Source organism: Acomys russatus, chromosome 3, assembly GCF_903995435.1.
Source record: "Acomys russatus chromosome 3, mAcoRus1.1, whole genome shotgun sequence".
Lineage (NCBI taxonomy): Eukaryota > Metazoa > Chordata > Mammalia > Rodentia > Muridae > Acomys > Acomys russatus.
Genome location: NC_067139.1, coordinates 77716918 through 77730998, shown reverse-complemented (window position 1 = coordinate 77730998; position 14081 = coordinate 77716918). Strand labels below are relative to the sequence as shown.

General features: G+C 45.0%; 1 pseudogene; it reads right to left on the bottom strand.

Annotated features, from left to right (window-relative positions):
* Positions 1-13134: 13134 nt before the first annotated feature.
* On the bottom strand, positions 13135-13558 carry LOC127186717 (60S ribosomal protein L31-like; annotated as a pseudogene).
* Between the last annotated feature and the right edge of the window lie 523 nt (positions 13559-14081).

Here is a 14081-nt window from a genome sequence, read left to right as displayed (position 1 = left end):
GGAGGTGGCTTGGTCGGGATGAGGGATGCTGGGGTGGTTTTTGGAGGATTTGAAAGAATTTGATTATGTATAAAATTGTCGGAGAATTAATAAAATGTTCACAAGATAGCTTTACTGAGATATAACTAACACATAATAAATATAATTTACCTGTTAAAAGTATTAATTTAGTATAAATGTCATTAATCAATATCCACAAGGCATTGGTTCTAGGACCTTCCACAGATACCAAAATCTGTAGATAGTGAAATCCTTGTATATAATGGTATAGTTTAATATATATATAATATGTTATATAATATAGAAACAAATATATATACATATATAATCTATGGCCATTTTCCATATTACTTATAATATCTAATAAAATAAAAATAGTACACAAATAGTTGTTACACTATACTGTTTAGAAAATAATTTCAAGACCATGAAAATCTACATATTTTATGTAGAGAAGCATTGTTTTAAAGACTTATTTATTCTTATTTTATGTGTATGACTGTTTTTCTGCGTGTATGTCTTTGTAATATGTGCATGCCTGGTGCCCATGGGGGTGGGGCAGAAGAAGCCTCAGATCCTTTGGATTGGAGATATTAGCAGTTATGAGCCTCCATGTGGGTGCTGGGAATCAAACCTGGTCCTCTGCAACTGCTCAACCATCTTCCCAGCCACAACAGGAACAAATTAAAAACTAAATTAAGGATAAAGGGTACTGGAGAAGCAAAGAGGAAGGACAGTGGAGGGCAGCAGAGAGGCAAACATGAGCGAGGCGCGGTGACATAGGTGTATTGAAATATCATAATGAAACTCATTATTTTCTACACCAAAAAGTTAGTAAAAGAAAACAACCGTTCGGCTGGAGAGATGACTCAGAGGTTAAGAGCACTGACTGCTCTTCCAGAGGTCCTGAGTTCAATTCCCAGCAACCACATGGTGGCTCACAACCATCTATAATAAGATCTTGTGCCCTCTTCTGACCTGTAGATGTACATGTAGACCACTGTATAAATAATCAATAAATAAATCTAAAAAAGAAAGAAAGAAAGAAAACAACCGTTTTCAGGCAGCGTAGGGCATAGCTTAGTGGTGAAGTGTGCACTTAGCGTGTACAGGGCCTGGCCTCCTGCCTATGTAAGTGCAGCTTTGCCCCCACGGGGCAGTTGGGTCAATGTGTGAATGTGGAGCCTGCAGAGACAGGGGACTGACTCCGTCACAGAAGCTGCACCAGAACCAGCACTGTCGACTCTGGAAGGTTCTTCCTTTCCATGTGCCTCCTTCCCTCCCCACACTCTCCAAACTCTACACCCTAGGCGGCCGCTTCATGTCTCCTTAGATTTGCTGGATTGGAGGACTGGGAGAAACACAATCAAGGAATAATGTTTTCTTTAGGGCATTTTTTTTTTTTTTTTTTTTTTTTTTTTGTAAGCTTGGGGGTTGAACCAAGGCCTCACACGTGCTAGTCACCGAGCTGAGCTGTATCCATATTCCCACATGTAAAATCACGCTGACTCAAAACAGAGATAGTTATACTGTTTTCTATCTAATTCAGATCCCCTCCCCCCCTCAATGTCTTGCCCAGTTTCCCTGGGAAGAATGCCTCATAAAATGTTCATTTAAATTGATGAGCTTACTCTGAGCATGAGTGGCGAAGCCTAGAGCCTTTGCTCCCTGGGAGGCTGATGTGGGAGCATCAGATGAGCCCAGGAGTTAGTCACCAGCATGGCCAACATCAAGAGCCCCCCAACCCCCTGTGTCACTGTGCCCAGCAAGACTTGGATCTCAGAAACAAAAGAGGAGGAGAAAAAAAAAGAAACTTGGTGTGCTTGTCTTATTTCCAATTTTAGGCAGAAAACAGTCTTTTTTATTAGGAAGTATGGGCTAGCTGTTGGTTTTTCATAGCGTTTCCTTTTTAGCTTGGGAAGATTCCCTTCTATTCCTTTTATCAAGAAGTATTGGGGGAAGCTGGGCTTGGTGGCACACACCTGTATTCCCCACATTGGTCTAAAAGCGAGTCCAGGACAGCCAGGACTACACAGAGAAACCCGTCTCAAAAAACCAAAATAAATAAGTAAATAAGTATTGAGGGGATTGGAGAGATGGCTCAGTTGTTAAAAGTACTTGCTGATCTTCCAGCGACACAGGTTTTATTCCTGGGACCCACGTCTCATAACGCCTGCGCATGCGTTTTCCTCTTGCCTTTGGTTTTTTTCATCAAGCTTCTCGGAACAGTTTGAGGAGTGTCCTTCCCTTTTTTGCAGTTCAGGAAAATCGTTAAAGAGTTGGTATTAATCCTTTAAAGGTAACAGGGTTGGACAATGAAGCCATCTGAGCCCAGGGCTTTTTTTTGGAGGGGGGGGCAGTGGAAACAGGGCTTCTCTATGTAGTCCTGGCTGTCCTAGAACTCACACTGTAGACCAGGCTGGCCTTGAACTCAGAAATCCGCCTTTCTGCCTCCCAAGTGCTGGGATTGAAGGCGTGCGCTATCATCGCCTAACCCCTAAGCTATCTTTCAAAGACTTCATTGACTTTCTAAGATCTATGCAACAGATTCTCTCTTTTGGTTAACTTCGAGTCAGCTATTTTAGAGACTTTTAGAAAAATTGCAAAATTGCTTGTTTTGTTGATAGTAACTGAATAAAAGTGTGTGTATGTAACAGTGCCCGCTGCTTCCCTTTCTCTTGCAGCTCTCTCTCAGGAGATCCGCTGACCTCCAATCCCGAGGAGGTATGCCAGAGAGGAATTCTGGGAAATGTAGTTCGGCCTAGACAACTAGACACTTAGCAAGGCCATCAAGCTTGCAAACTGCTTTAAAAAAATATCTAAGAATCTGTGACAAAGACATATGTTCAGGGGTCACAAATTTGAACTACTGAATTACTGCCTCCAAAAAGCTATTTTTTATATTCCAGTATGTCCTGGGATTTGTAGCTAGTTACTAATCCAGAGGATTTGGGGATGTCCATAGCCTGAATCCCAGGAACAGGGAGGCAGAGACAGGAGAACTCCTGATGCGTTCTGGCCAGTCAGTGTAGCCAACCCATGAGGTCCAGGTTGAGAAAACCTGTCACAGAAACTGAGGTACAGAATCAGCTGAAGAAGCCACCTGAAGACAGCCACCTGCCCCTGCTTCCCTCGGGCTTCTGGCATTAAAGGTATGAACCACCACACCTGGTAGAGATTTATTTTATTTATTTATTTGTGTTGTGGTGTGTGTGTCTGTGTGTGTGTGTGTCTGTGTGTGTGTGTGTCTGTGTGTGTGTGTGTGTGTGTGTGTATGTGTGTGTGTGTGTCTATGTGTGTGTGTGTCTGTGTGTGTGTGTCTGTGTGTGTGTATGTGTGTGTGTCTGTGTGTGTGTGTGTGTGTGTGTGTGTGTGTCTGTGTGTGTGTATGTGTGTGTGTGTGTCTATGTGTGTGTGTGTCTGTGTGTGTGTGTCTGTGTGTGTGTATGTGTGTGTGTGTTTGTGTGTGTGTCTGTGTATGTGTGTCTGTGTGTGTGTGTGTGTTGTGGTGTGTGTGTCTGTGTGTGTGTGTGTGTCTGTGTGTGTGTGTGTGTGTGTGTCTGTGTGTGTGTGTCTGTGTGTGTGTGTGTGTGTGTGTGTGTGTGTCTGTGTGTGTGTATGTGTGTGTGTGTGTGTGTGTGTGTGTGTGTGTGTGTGTGTGTGTGTGTGTGTGTGTGTGTGTGTGTCTGTGTGTGTGTGTGTGTGTGTGTGTATACGTACACATGTGCATGCAGATGTAAGAGGACATCAGATCATCTGGAGCTGGAGCTACAGGTGCTAATGCCTGGTGGGTGCTGGGACCAGAACTCTGGCCCCCGCAAGAGCAGCAAGTGCACTTATTGGCTGAGCTATCCTTCCAGAGCCTGCTTTTCTTTCAAACAAAGGATAAGATTGAAATTTACATCAACTCAAACTGTTTGTTTCTTTTCCTTTGTTTTTCCGTGGCTAGAGAGCAAACCTGGGACCTTGTGGGTTTCGGGGAGGTGCCGGGTTTGGCACCTTGGCCTTTAAGCATTTGGCCATCTCTCCAGCCCTGCTGACTCATCTCAAAAAGCGAAACTGAGCAGGGCAGTAGTACTGGGTTAACTTCAACCCCAGTGCTTGGGAGGAAGAGACAGGCAGGCGGATTTCAGTTCGAGGCCAGCCTGGTCTACAAAGGGAGTTCCAGAACAGCCAGGGCTACACAGAGAAACCCTGTCTCGAGAAACAAAACAAACGAACAAGCAAAGTGCAATGCTGTCATTGAATTCTTTCCTCGAAACTGTTCACCTCTGGCGAGGTGGCTTGTGCCTCAACTTCAGCACTTGGAAAAGCAGGTACAGGAGGGCTGCGGTGAGCTCAGCACCAGCATGGACGACGCAGTGAGTCTGAGGACAGCTTAGGCTGCAGACTAAAACCTTCTTTCAAAGAACTAATCAAAACAAGTTAAGAAGTGTTCATATATGTCCTTGCTGGTCCCGTTGCTCTGCTCACCAGATAGATCCTTCGCCCTGAAAGTCCAAGCTGACCCAAGAATCCCATCCCCACCCGCGCCCCCCTCGCCTTTCACACGAGCACAACAGCTCTTGTCCACTTCCAAATCAACAGAAAGATACTATGGCCTACAAATGCTCTCCTCCCCTGGGAGTGAAACAAGTTCTAACAGTGCCATGTAATCGCACATCTCGGGCCTCGCTGAGGCGGCTCGGATGGACAGGCCCTTTCATCCTCTATTAGCAACATTAATCAGGAGGCGGCAGGAGCTCGTGGACAGCTTTCTCGTGGGAACCTTTGGTGTGAAATGAGTCTGTCTTACAAAAATCCTTGTAGATCCCACTGTGACTTGTTTAAGGACAACTGTTACCGTTTGTTCCATCTTTTGTTATTTCCTGTCTCATTTCACCTTGAAGAGGAAAGGAAAATACTTAAGCCTTTGGTGCATATGAGGAAGGTTTGGGGTAGACAAATGATCCCTAAAACCTCACCCGCATCAGCTGCAGCAGGGTGGCTTCCTCCAGGCAGCAGCTCTCAACCTGGGGGTCACGATACCTTTTGGGGTTCCGCCAACCGTGTCACAGGGGTCACCATTGGGAAACACGGACATTTACATTATGATTAATAGCAGTAGCAAGCTTACAGGTGTGCAGCGGCAACAAATAAATAATTTCTGGTTGGGGGGGTCACAACACGAGGAGCTGTACGAAAGGGGTGCCGTAGGAGGCAGCTTGAGAACCACTGCCGGGTGGAGAAGCGCGAAATCAGAGAGGTTTACAGGAAGTTTCTATTGAACTTGTGACACTCCACTCTTGAAAAAGAAAAAAAGGGCCCTAGAGAGATGGCTCAGCAGTTAAGAGCACATGGTGGCTCACAGCCGTCTATACTGTGGCCTGATGCTCTCTTCTGGCCTGCAGGGTGACCTGCAGACAGAGCACTTAACATACGTAAAGTAATTAAAGTAAATGAATACACCTTTTAAAACATGAAAGGAAAATGACTGGATTGGGGAGATGGTTCAGGATTAAAGATGCCACCAAGCCTGACACCCGGCCTAGACTTGATCTCCAGGAGACACATGATGAAAGGAGAGAGCCAAACTCCTCCAACATTGTGTCCTGGCCTCCATACATGTGCTGTAACACACACACACACACACACACACACACACACACACACACACACACAGAAAAACATTTTAAAACATGCAAACTACTGTAGCTAGAATGGGGATGTGTTCCCTGTAGGCTCATATGTCTGAACACGTGGACCCATCTGGTGGCTATTTTTTAATCTAGCCATCTTTCCAGCCTTATATAAATATTCTTAAATCTTAAAAAAATAATTTATCATGTTTTCCATCCCCCAATTCTTCCCTGATCCTTCCTAACTCCCTACCCACCCCATTCTAAGCTCCATTTCTCTTTCTCGTCCAAAAACAAAAACAAAAAATGAAAGCAAGAAATAAAAATATCCCTCCATATCCGGGCATGGTGGCACACGCCTTTAATCTCAGCACTTGGGAGCTCGCTGTGAGTTTAAGGCCAGCCACAAAGCGAGTCCAGGACAGGTAGGGTTACACAGAGAAACCCTGTCTAATAGAAGAAGAGGAAGAGGAAGAAGAAGAAGAAGAAGAAGAAGAAGAAGAAGAAGAAGAAGAAGAAAAAGGAGAAGAAGAAGAAACACCCTCCCAAAGAAAACAAAAATTAAAATAAACAAGTAAAAGACCAATAAGAGTAAAAAGACCAAGAAAACAAATACAAAAACATAAACCTACCAAAACAAAATAAAAATAAATAGCCAACAGAAACAACCCTGAGTTTATGTGTGCTAGAGGTGGCTTTAGTTTTGAAGGCTATGGAGCCTTAAGGAGGCATAGCCTGGCTGGAGAGTGGGCACTGTGCGCTCTCTTTTCCTACAGCCATGCCTTCTCCACAGTAATAGATCTGACCCCTTCTTAAATTATGGGCCAAGCCGAGCATGGTGGCACAGGCCTTAAATCCCAGCACTCTGGAGCGGGAGGCAGAGGCAGGCAGATCGCTGTGAGTTCGATGCCAGCCTGGTCTACAAAGCGAGTCCAGGACAGCCAAGGCTACAGAGAGAAACCCTGTCTCAAAAAACAAAACAAAACAAAACAAAACAAAACAAAATTATGAGCCAAAATAAACCCTTCCTTCCTTCCTTAAGATACTTCTGAAGTGAATTTGTCAGTAATGAGAACGGTGCATGTTTGTACGTTAGATGCATGTGTTTTATATGCAAGTGAGAGCCTGGAATGGGCAGAGCTGATGGTCCCTAGTGCAGGGAGCTGAAGTGTAGGAGTCCTCCCAGACTCGGATTGCACCAATGTAGACGCAATGCACAGGGGACGGAATTGCACCTGCTATGACAAAGAGTCGCGCATCCCCTGGCTCAACTTAACGGAAGAAACCAGCGGACAGGTTCAAGGCCGTCATGAGGCTCCTCGGTGTGACGAGGGTGCCTTCGCTGACTGCCCACTTCATGCTTCGCACGTATCAGTGCTGCGTCCTGGTGGGGTGTACTTACTGGTCCACCCTTGCTATCCGAGCTTACCAAGCTTTACCATTTTCCACAGCAGGATCAACGGGAAAGAAAATGCTTACTTTCTTACAGAAGTCTCTCGGCTTGTCACTTCCCACTGCATTATGTGATCATCCCTGAATCATTATCTTGGCAATAAACCCGGGACCAATTCTAGGCAAAACAAATAGCAAACAAGGAGTTTAAGATTGTTTTCCAAAAGAAGGGATACTGGGCAGCAAAGAGCAGATAGCTACTGTAGCTAATTAATGCTTTACCAAGGATGTCAATCTAATCTGTATCTGTATCACCAGTATTGTAACTTACAGTCTCTAAGATCCTTGAGAGGAGCCTGTATCTGTGTCCTTAATGTTACCCTATCTTTTGAGCCTCCCTCGGTTTCTGACACATGGCAAGCCATCAGAAATAGAAAGCTCTAGACGCAACAAAGTAGTGTGCCTTGCAACTTCATTGCTGAGCATCGGCTCCAAATCAGAAAAAAACAAACAACAACAACAACAAAACCAACCCATTGAGTCTCATTAAGCATAACCACAGGGCTATCTTGCATAATATATTCATCAAAACCTAAGAGAGCCTGATACACTAGGAGACAGGTGATTTTTAGGAAAAACTGATGGCTCTTTGAAACATTTGCTGGTGTTGCTTTTGGCTGATAGAAAGTATTTGGCACAGCTTGTAAATTCACGTTACAACAATGGCTGAACTTAGAGTTTGCATTTACACTGTTGTTCAGAAGGAGCTTAGGGTCAGACTAATTTATATTATTTTATTTTTTCTTCTTCTTGAGGCTTGTGTGGTCATCACTCTGCCTCTTCTTGCATAATGTGTGTAGTGTAGATTTCCAGATGTCTTAGTTAGGGTTTTACTGCTGTGAAGAGACGCTGTGACCATGGTAACTCTTATTAAGGAAACATTTAAATTGGAACTGTCTTACAGTTTCAGAGGTTTAGTTTATTATCACCACAGTGGGAGAGATGGCAGCATGCAGGCAGACATGGTGCTGGAGGAGGAGCCAAGGGTTCTACATCTGATCCACAGGGAGCACAAATGAACCTAGATTTGCCAGATTTAGACTACAATAAAAGATATCAAAATTTATCAGAAGTAGCAAGGTGTGGTGGCACACGCCTGTAATCCCAGCACTCAGGAGGCAGAGGCAGGCTGATCTCTGTGAGTTCGAGGCCAGCCTGGTCTACAAAGCAAGTCCAGGACAGCCAAGGCTACACAGAGAAACCATGTCTTAAAAACCAATAAATAAATAATAAATAAGACACATAATAACACATAACAAAACATGCAGGTAGATAAACCCTGAGCATTATGGTGACAGGTAGGCATGCTGTATAAATGGAGGCTAAGAGGCCGTATCTGCATTATTAACGTCTATAAACTTTACAAACACAGTACCAGGTGAAAGTCACAAAGAGCATTTATATGTAAACTTTTATATAAAGTTCAAAAATATTCAAAATAAAATATATTTAGGGATGTCCACTGTTTAAAAAAAATGCCAGAGAACTCTGGGTGTGGTGGTACACACTTTTAATTCCAGCGCTTGGGAGGCAGAGGCAGGTAGATCTCTGTAAGTTCGAGGCCAACCTGGCCTACATAAGTGAGTCCAGGACAGCCAGGGCTACACAGAGAAACCCTGTCTCAAACACCCCCCCTTCACCCCCCAAAACCCAGAGACCAGTTACCATTGTTCTGCGGGTAGTGGGAAAGAAGGAGAGCTGTGTTGGTCTCAAGAAAAATGGCCCCCACAGGGCCGGAGGGGATGGCACTATTAGGAGCCATGGCCTTGTTGGGAGAAGTGTCACAGATGAAGTCAGATGCTCAAGCCAGGCCCAGTGTCTCGCTCTCTTCCTGCTGTCTGCAGATCTCTCAGCCCCATGTCTGCCTGCATGTTGCCACACAACGCCCCCAGGATGACAACGGACTAAACCTCTGAACTTTAAGGCAGCCCCAGTTAAATGGTTTCCACTACAGAGTTGCTGTGGTCATGACGTCTCTTCACAGCAACAGAAACCCTAACAAGACAAGGACAGTGGGAACAGAGGGCGCTAAGGTCTAATAGCATCCCACATAGTACTTAGCCTGAGTGGTAGTCACACAGGACCTTATTATATAGCTACTAAGAATTACTCCCAAAGCAAAGAGGATCAAAAACAAATAATCCAGCAATTAGGTATTTATTCTTCAATAAACCCAGGGTTTCATCCACTAACAAACTAAAAATAGTAGTAAGCACCTGGAATTATCTGTGGGTTGGCCAAATTTTAACAAATATAAATACAGAATTCTCTCTCTCTCTCTCTCTCTCTCTCTCTCTCTCTCTCTCTCTCTCTCTCTCTCTCCCTCTCTCTCTTTTCCAAGACAGGAGTTCTCTGTATAGCCTTGATAGCCTTGGTTGGACTTTCTCTGTAGACCAGACTGGCCTCAAATTCACAGAGATCCACCTGCCTTTGCCTCCCAAGTGCTGGGATTAAAGGTGAGTGCCTTGGGCTGGAGAGATGGCTCAGAGGTTAAGAGCACTGGCTGCTTTTCTAGAGGTCCTAAACTCAATTCCCAGCAACCACATAGTGGCTCCCAACCATTTATAATGAGATCTGGTGCCCTTTCTGGCCTGCTGGCTCACATGCAGACAGAATACTGTATAAATAATAAACAAATAAATTTTTTAAAAAATGTGAGTGCCACCGTGCCTGGCAAATACAGAATCTTTATAAACAGGAATGTTATGAGAATATGTTTTAGTGTTCATGCCAGGTGCGGGTTATGGAGCTGCTTTAGGTTTTCCACAGCAGCTGACTATGGTTTGCCTCATGCTCTGACAGGTGCGTGATTTTGCCAGCTGCAGATAGTTTTTGTGAGTGTGTGATGTTTGGAATTCTGAGGACTTTTCAGAGCATATATAAATGCAAGAGCCCCAGGAGCAAAGGCCGTCACTGTTCCTGGTTGCTGGCTGGATATACCCTGACAAAGAAGACCAAACTTGCTCCAAGGAACTCGCTGCCCTAACCATAAGGAAGTAGTCCAAGGATATCCACACCACCTTCCCCTCTACCCTTCTGTCTCTCCCACCTAGTGTTGGGGTGTGGGGAGGGGTGGTGGAAAGGATAAAGGTGGAGTAGGATGGCAGAAAAGGGGAACCCATAAAGTATCCAAAAGTCAAGCTACACAGAATTCTAGAAAATTAAAACACAGGATGTCCAGTTAAGTGTGAACTTGACATAAACGGCAAGTAATTTTGTTGTGGTTTGTTCTGCAGGACTGGGTGTCTGCAAACTAGCACTCTGCTTCTGAGCTACACCCAATCTTTGGCAATAATTTCTATATCTTCTTTAATTGATAGCTGGTGCTGTGCAACATCTGCAATGCACTTAAAACTTAAGATAATTTAAAAAAAAAGTACATATCTGGGAGTTGCATAAGATGAAGCGTCAGCAGTTTCACCTGGTGTGGCGGGTTGACTGGGAATGGCCCCGTAGACCGTGCTTGGCGTCAGCGGTTTCACCTGGTGTGGCGGGTTGACTGGGAATGGCCGCGTAGACCGTGCTTGGCATCAGCGGTTTCACCTGGTGTGGCGGGTTGACTGGGAATGGCCCCGTAGACCGTGCTTGGCATCAGCGGTTTCACCTGGTGTGGCGGGTTGACTGGGAATGGCCCCGTAGACCGTGCTTGGCATCAGCGGTTTCACCTGGTGTGGCGGGTTGACTGGGAATGGCCGCGTAGACCGTGCTTGGCGTCAGCGGTTTCACCTGGTGTGGCGGGTTGACTGGGAATGGCCGCGTAGACCGTGCTTGGCATCAGCGGTTTCACCTGGTGTGGCGGGTTGACTGGGAATGGCCGCGTAGACCGTATTTGGACGTAGGTGATGATGAAAGCAGATGAACTGATCTACTAAGAAAACGAGAGTCACCTTCCAAAACCAGGGTTTGAATCGGGCTGTGGTAACTCGCATCTAAAATCCTAGCATTTGAAAGGCCGAGTCAGGGGGATTGCTGTAAGGTGGAGACCCACCTGGGCTACCTAGCGAGCTTGAGGTCAGTCTACACTACAAGGTGAAAGACCGACCGTCTCAAAACCAAAACAAAACAAAAAGCAAGCAAGCATCTAGGACAGCCAAGGCTACGCAGAGAAACCCTGTCTCTAAAACGCAGACAGACAGACAACCACAACAACAAAGGAGAGCTCACAATGAAGCTGTGACATCTGTGTACCAAATGACACAGCACCAGCATTGGTAAAGCAAAACTTGCAAGAGATACGGAGGAGAGGCGGCGGCTTCAACTCAACTCTTTTCACCTGGGCTAGTGTAAACGGATGAAAAATGGTGACACCGGAGAACACGCCCCTACAGCTTCAAAGGCCCCAGGAAAGTGGTTTTTAACTCTGCATTATTAGTATTAATTCAGCATGAGGCCAAAATAAAATAATTTGGGAAGTAAAAAAGCAGGTTTAACATTCACTCCTGGCATGGAGGAATCACTTGAGGAAGTTGGTTCAACAAAGCCGGGTCTAAGCCACCAGGCTACACAATAATAATGACAGTTGCATGGGACTAGGAACAGTAAGAAATGAAATGGCAAACTCTCAGAATTTTTTTCTCTCTAAATTAGGTCAAATCATACTATTTGACTTAGGGAGGATGATAGTTTTAACAAGTTACAATAGTGTATGTACATCCTAGTGCTTATGTTTGCTTAGGCTTTTAAAAGGTGCATGTGGGGCTGGAGAGATGGCTCAGAGGTTAAGAGCACTGACTGCTCTTCCAGAGGTCCTGAGTTCAATTCCCAGCAACCACATGGTGGCTCACAACCATCTATAATGAGATCTGGTGCCCTCTTCTGGTGTGCAGGTGTAAATGTAGGCAGAATACTGTATATACAATAAATAAATACATCTTTAAAAAAAAAAAGTGCATGTGTATGAGTGTTTGCTGGCATGTATGTCTGTGCACACACACCCACCATGTCTAGGGCTTTCAAGGGTCTCTCTGGACTGGAGTTATAGGTGGTTGTGAGATATCATATGAGTGTTAAGAACTGAGCATGAGGCCTCTGCAAGAGCAACAAGTGCCATTAATTATTGAGCCATCTCTCCAGCCCCTGGTTTCATTTACACACAGACACACAGACACACAGACACACAGACACACACACACACACACGCATATATGTGTGTATATATATGCATGTATATATGTATGTATGTACATATATATATATATATATATATATATATATATATATATATATATATAAAACCTTAGCACAATTCACATTGCCAACATAGGGATAATATTTATTGTGTTTGTGTTGGAGGGAGGGGTCACTGAGGACAGGACCCAGGTCCTTGTATGTGCTTGGCAAGCATTTGTCCTCTCAGCCACCAGATAGTATTTATTTATTTTTAGAATTTATATGTATATATTTTGGCCACACACATACATGTGTGTATATGTATATGCATACATATATCATATATGTAAATACACACACACACACATATGTACCACATGTGTGCCTGGAGTGCACAGAGATCAGAAGAGAGTGTTGGGTCCCCTAGAACTGGAGCCACAGATGGATATAAGCCACCATGAGGATGCTGGGAATTGAACCCGGGTCCTCACCAAAAGTCGCAAGTGCTCCAACCTGCTAACAATCTCTCCAGCCTCCCCACCCCCAGTCTAATGTTGACTCAAAGAATATCTAAAGCACAGAAGATTTAATAAGGAATGGTGCGTATGCATAATAAACCTTGACAATTTAAGAATTATGTGGTCGTTAGGCAGTGGTAGTGGTCACGCCTTTAATCCCAGCACTCAGGAGGCAGAGGCAGGCGGATCACTGTGAGTTCAAGGCCAGCCTGGTCTACAAAGTGAGTCCAGGACAGCCAGGGCTACACAGAGAAACCCTGTCTCGAAAAACAAAACAAACAAAGAAACAAATGTGGCAGGGTAAAAATCTCAGTAAATTCAAGTGTGAGAAATACTACTTTTTAAATTTTATTTTAATTTTATTATTCTTTTTTGGCGGGGTTCTTTCTTTCTTTCTTTTGGAGGCAGTACTGTAACTTTATTTGACATTCAGCAGGTTAGTTCTCATCCTCATTGACCGTCTGTAGACTCTCGAATGTGGTAACAGGCACGTAAGTTACCAGTGTGTAGCGCTTGTTGGGTGTGTGCTCATCTTCAATACGCTTTCGGGACAAGCGTACTCGGATGCGATATGGAACATTCCTTATTCCTTTGGCCCAGACAGCTTTCTTGAACCTGGTGTCTATGCGCATATCTGGAGTCCCCATCTCCTTCATGGCAAATTTCCGAATTTCTCTGAGTGCCCGAGGAGCACGCTCCATGGACGCGCTTGTGAACGTTGATGGTGTATCTCGGGTCACCACCTCGGTGACGGCGCAACGGCCATGGACGCGCTTGTAACGTTGATGGTGTATCTCGGGTCACCACCTCGGTGATGGCGGAACGGCCCTTCTTCCTGCCACCCTTCTTTGCGGGAGCCATTCTGTCGGGCTAACGCTCTTTTTTTTTTTTTTTTTTTTTTGGTTTTTCGAGACAGGGTCTCTCTGTGTAGTCTTAGCTGTCCTGGACTTGCTTTGTAGACCATGCTGGCCTCGAACTCACAGCGATCCTCCTGCCTCTGCCTCCCGAGTGCTGGGATTAAAGGCGTGCGCCACCACGCCCGGCTCCACTGTTTCCTCTATACTTCTACTTAAAAGCCTGCTTCTGAGGCCAGTGAGATGGCTCAGCAAGATACCACATTTATCACCAAACATGATGACGTGCTGGAAGGAGAAAACCTACTCAGACCTGCACACACACAAGCTGTGGCACACACAACAGACATACACCCACACGCGTGTACATCCACACACCAAAATAATAAAAATAAGCCCTCTTTTGGGACAATCTCTTTCTCTTTTCCTCGCCTGCGAGTACCGCTAAATAAGGAGCGAGCGGCAGATGCTCTGAGATTTCCTCCCCCTCTCAGGATCGTCAAGACACATGGCTGCCAAAGCATCAGAGA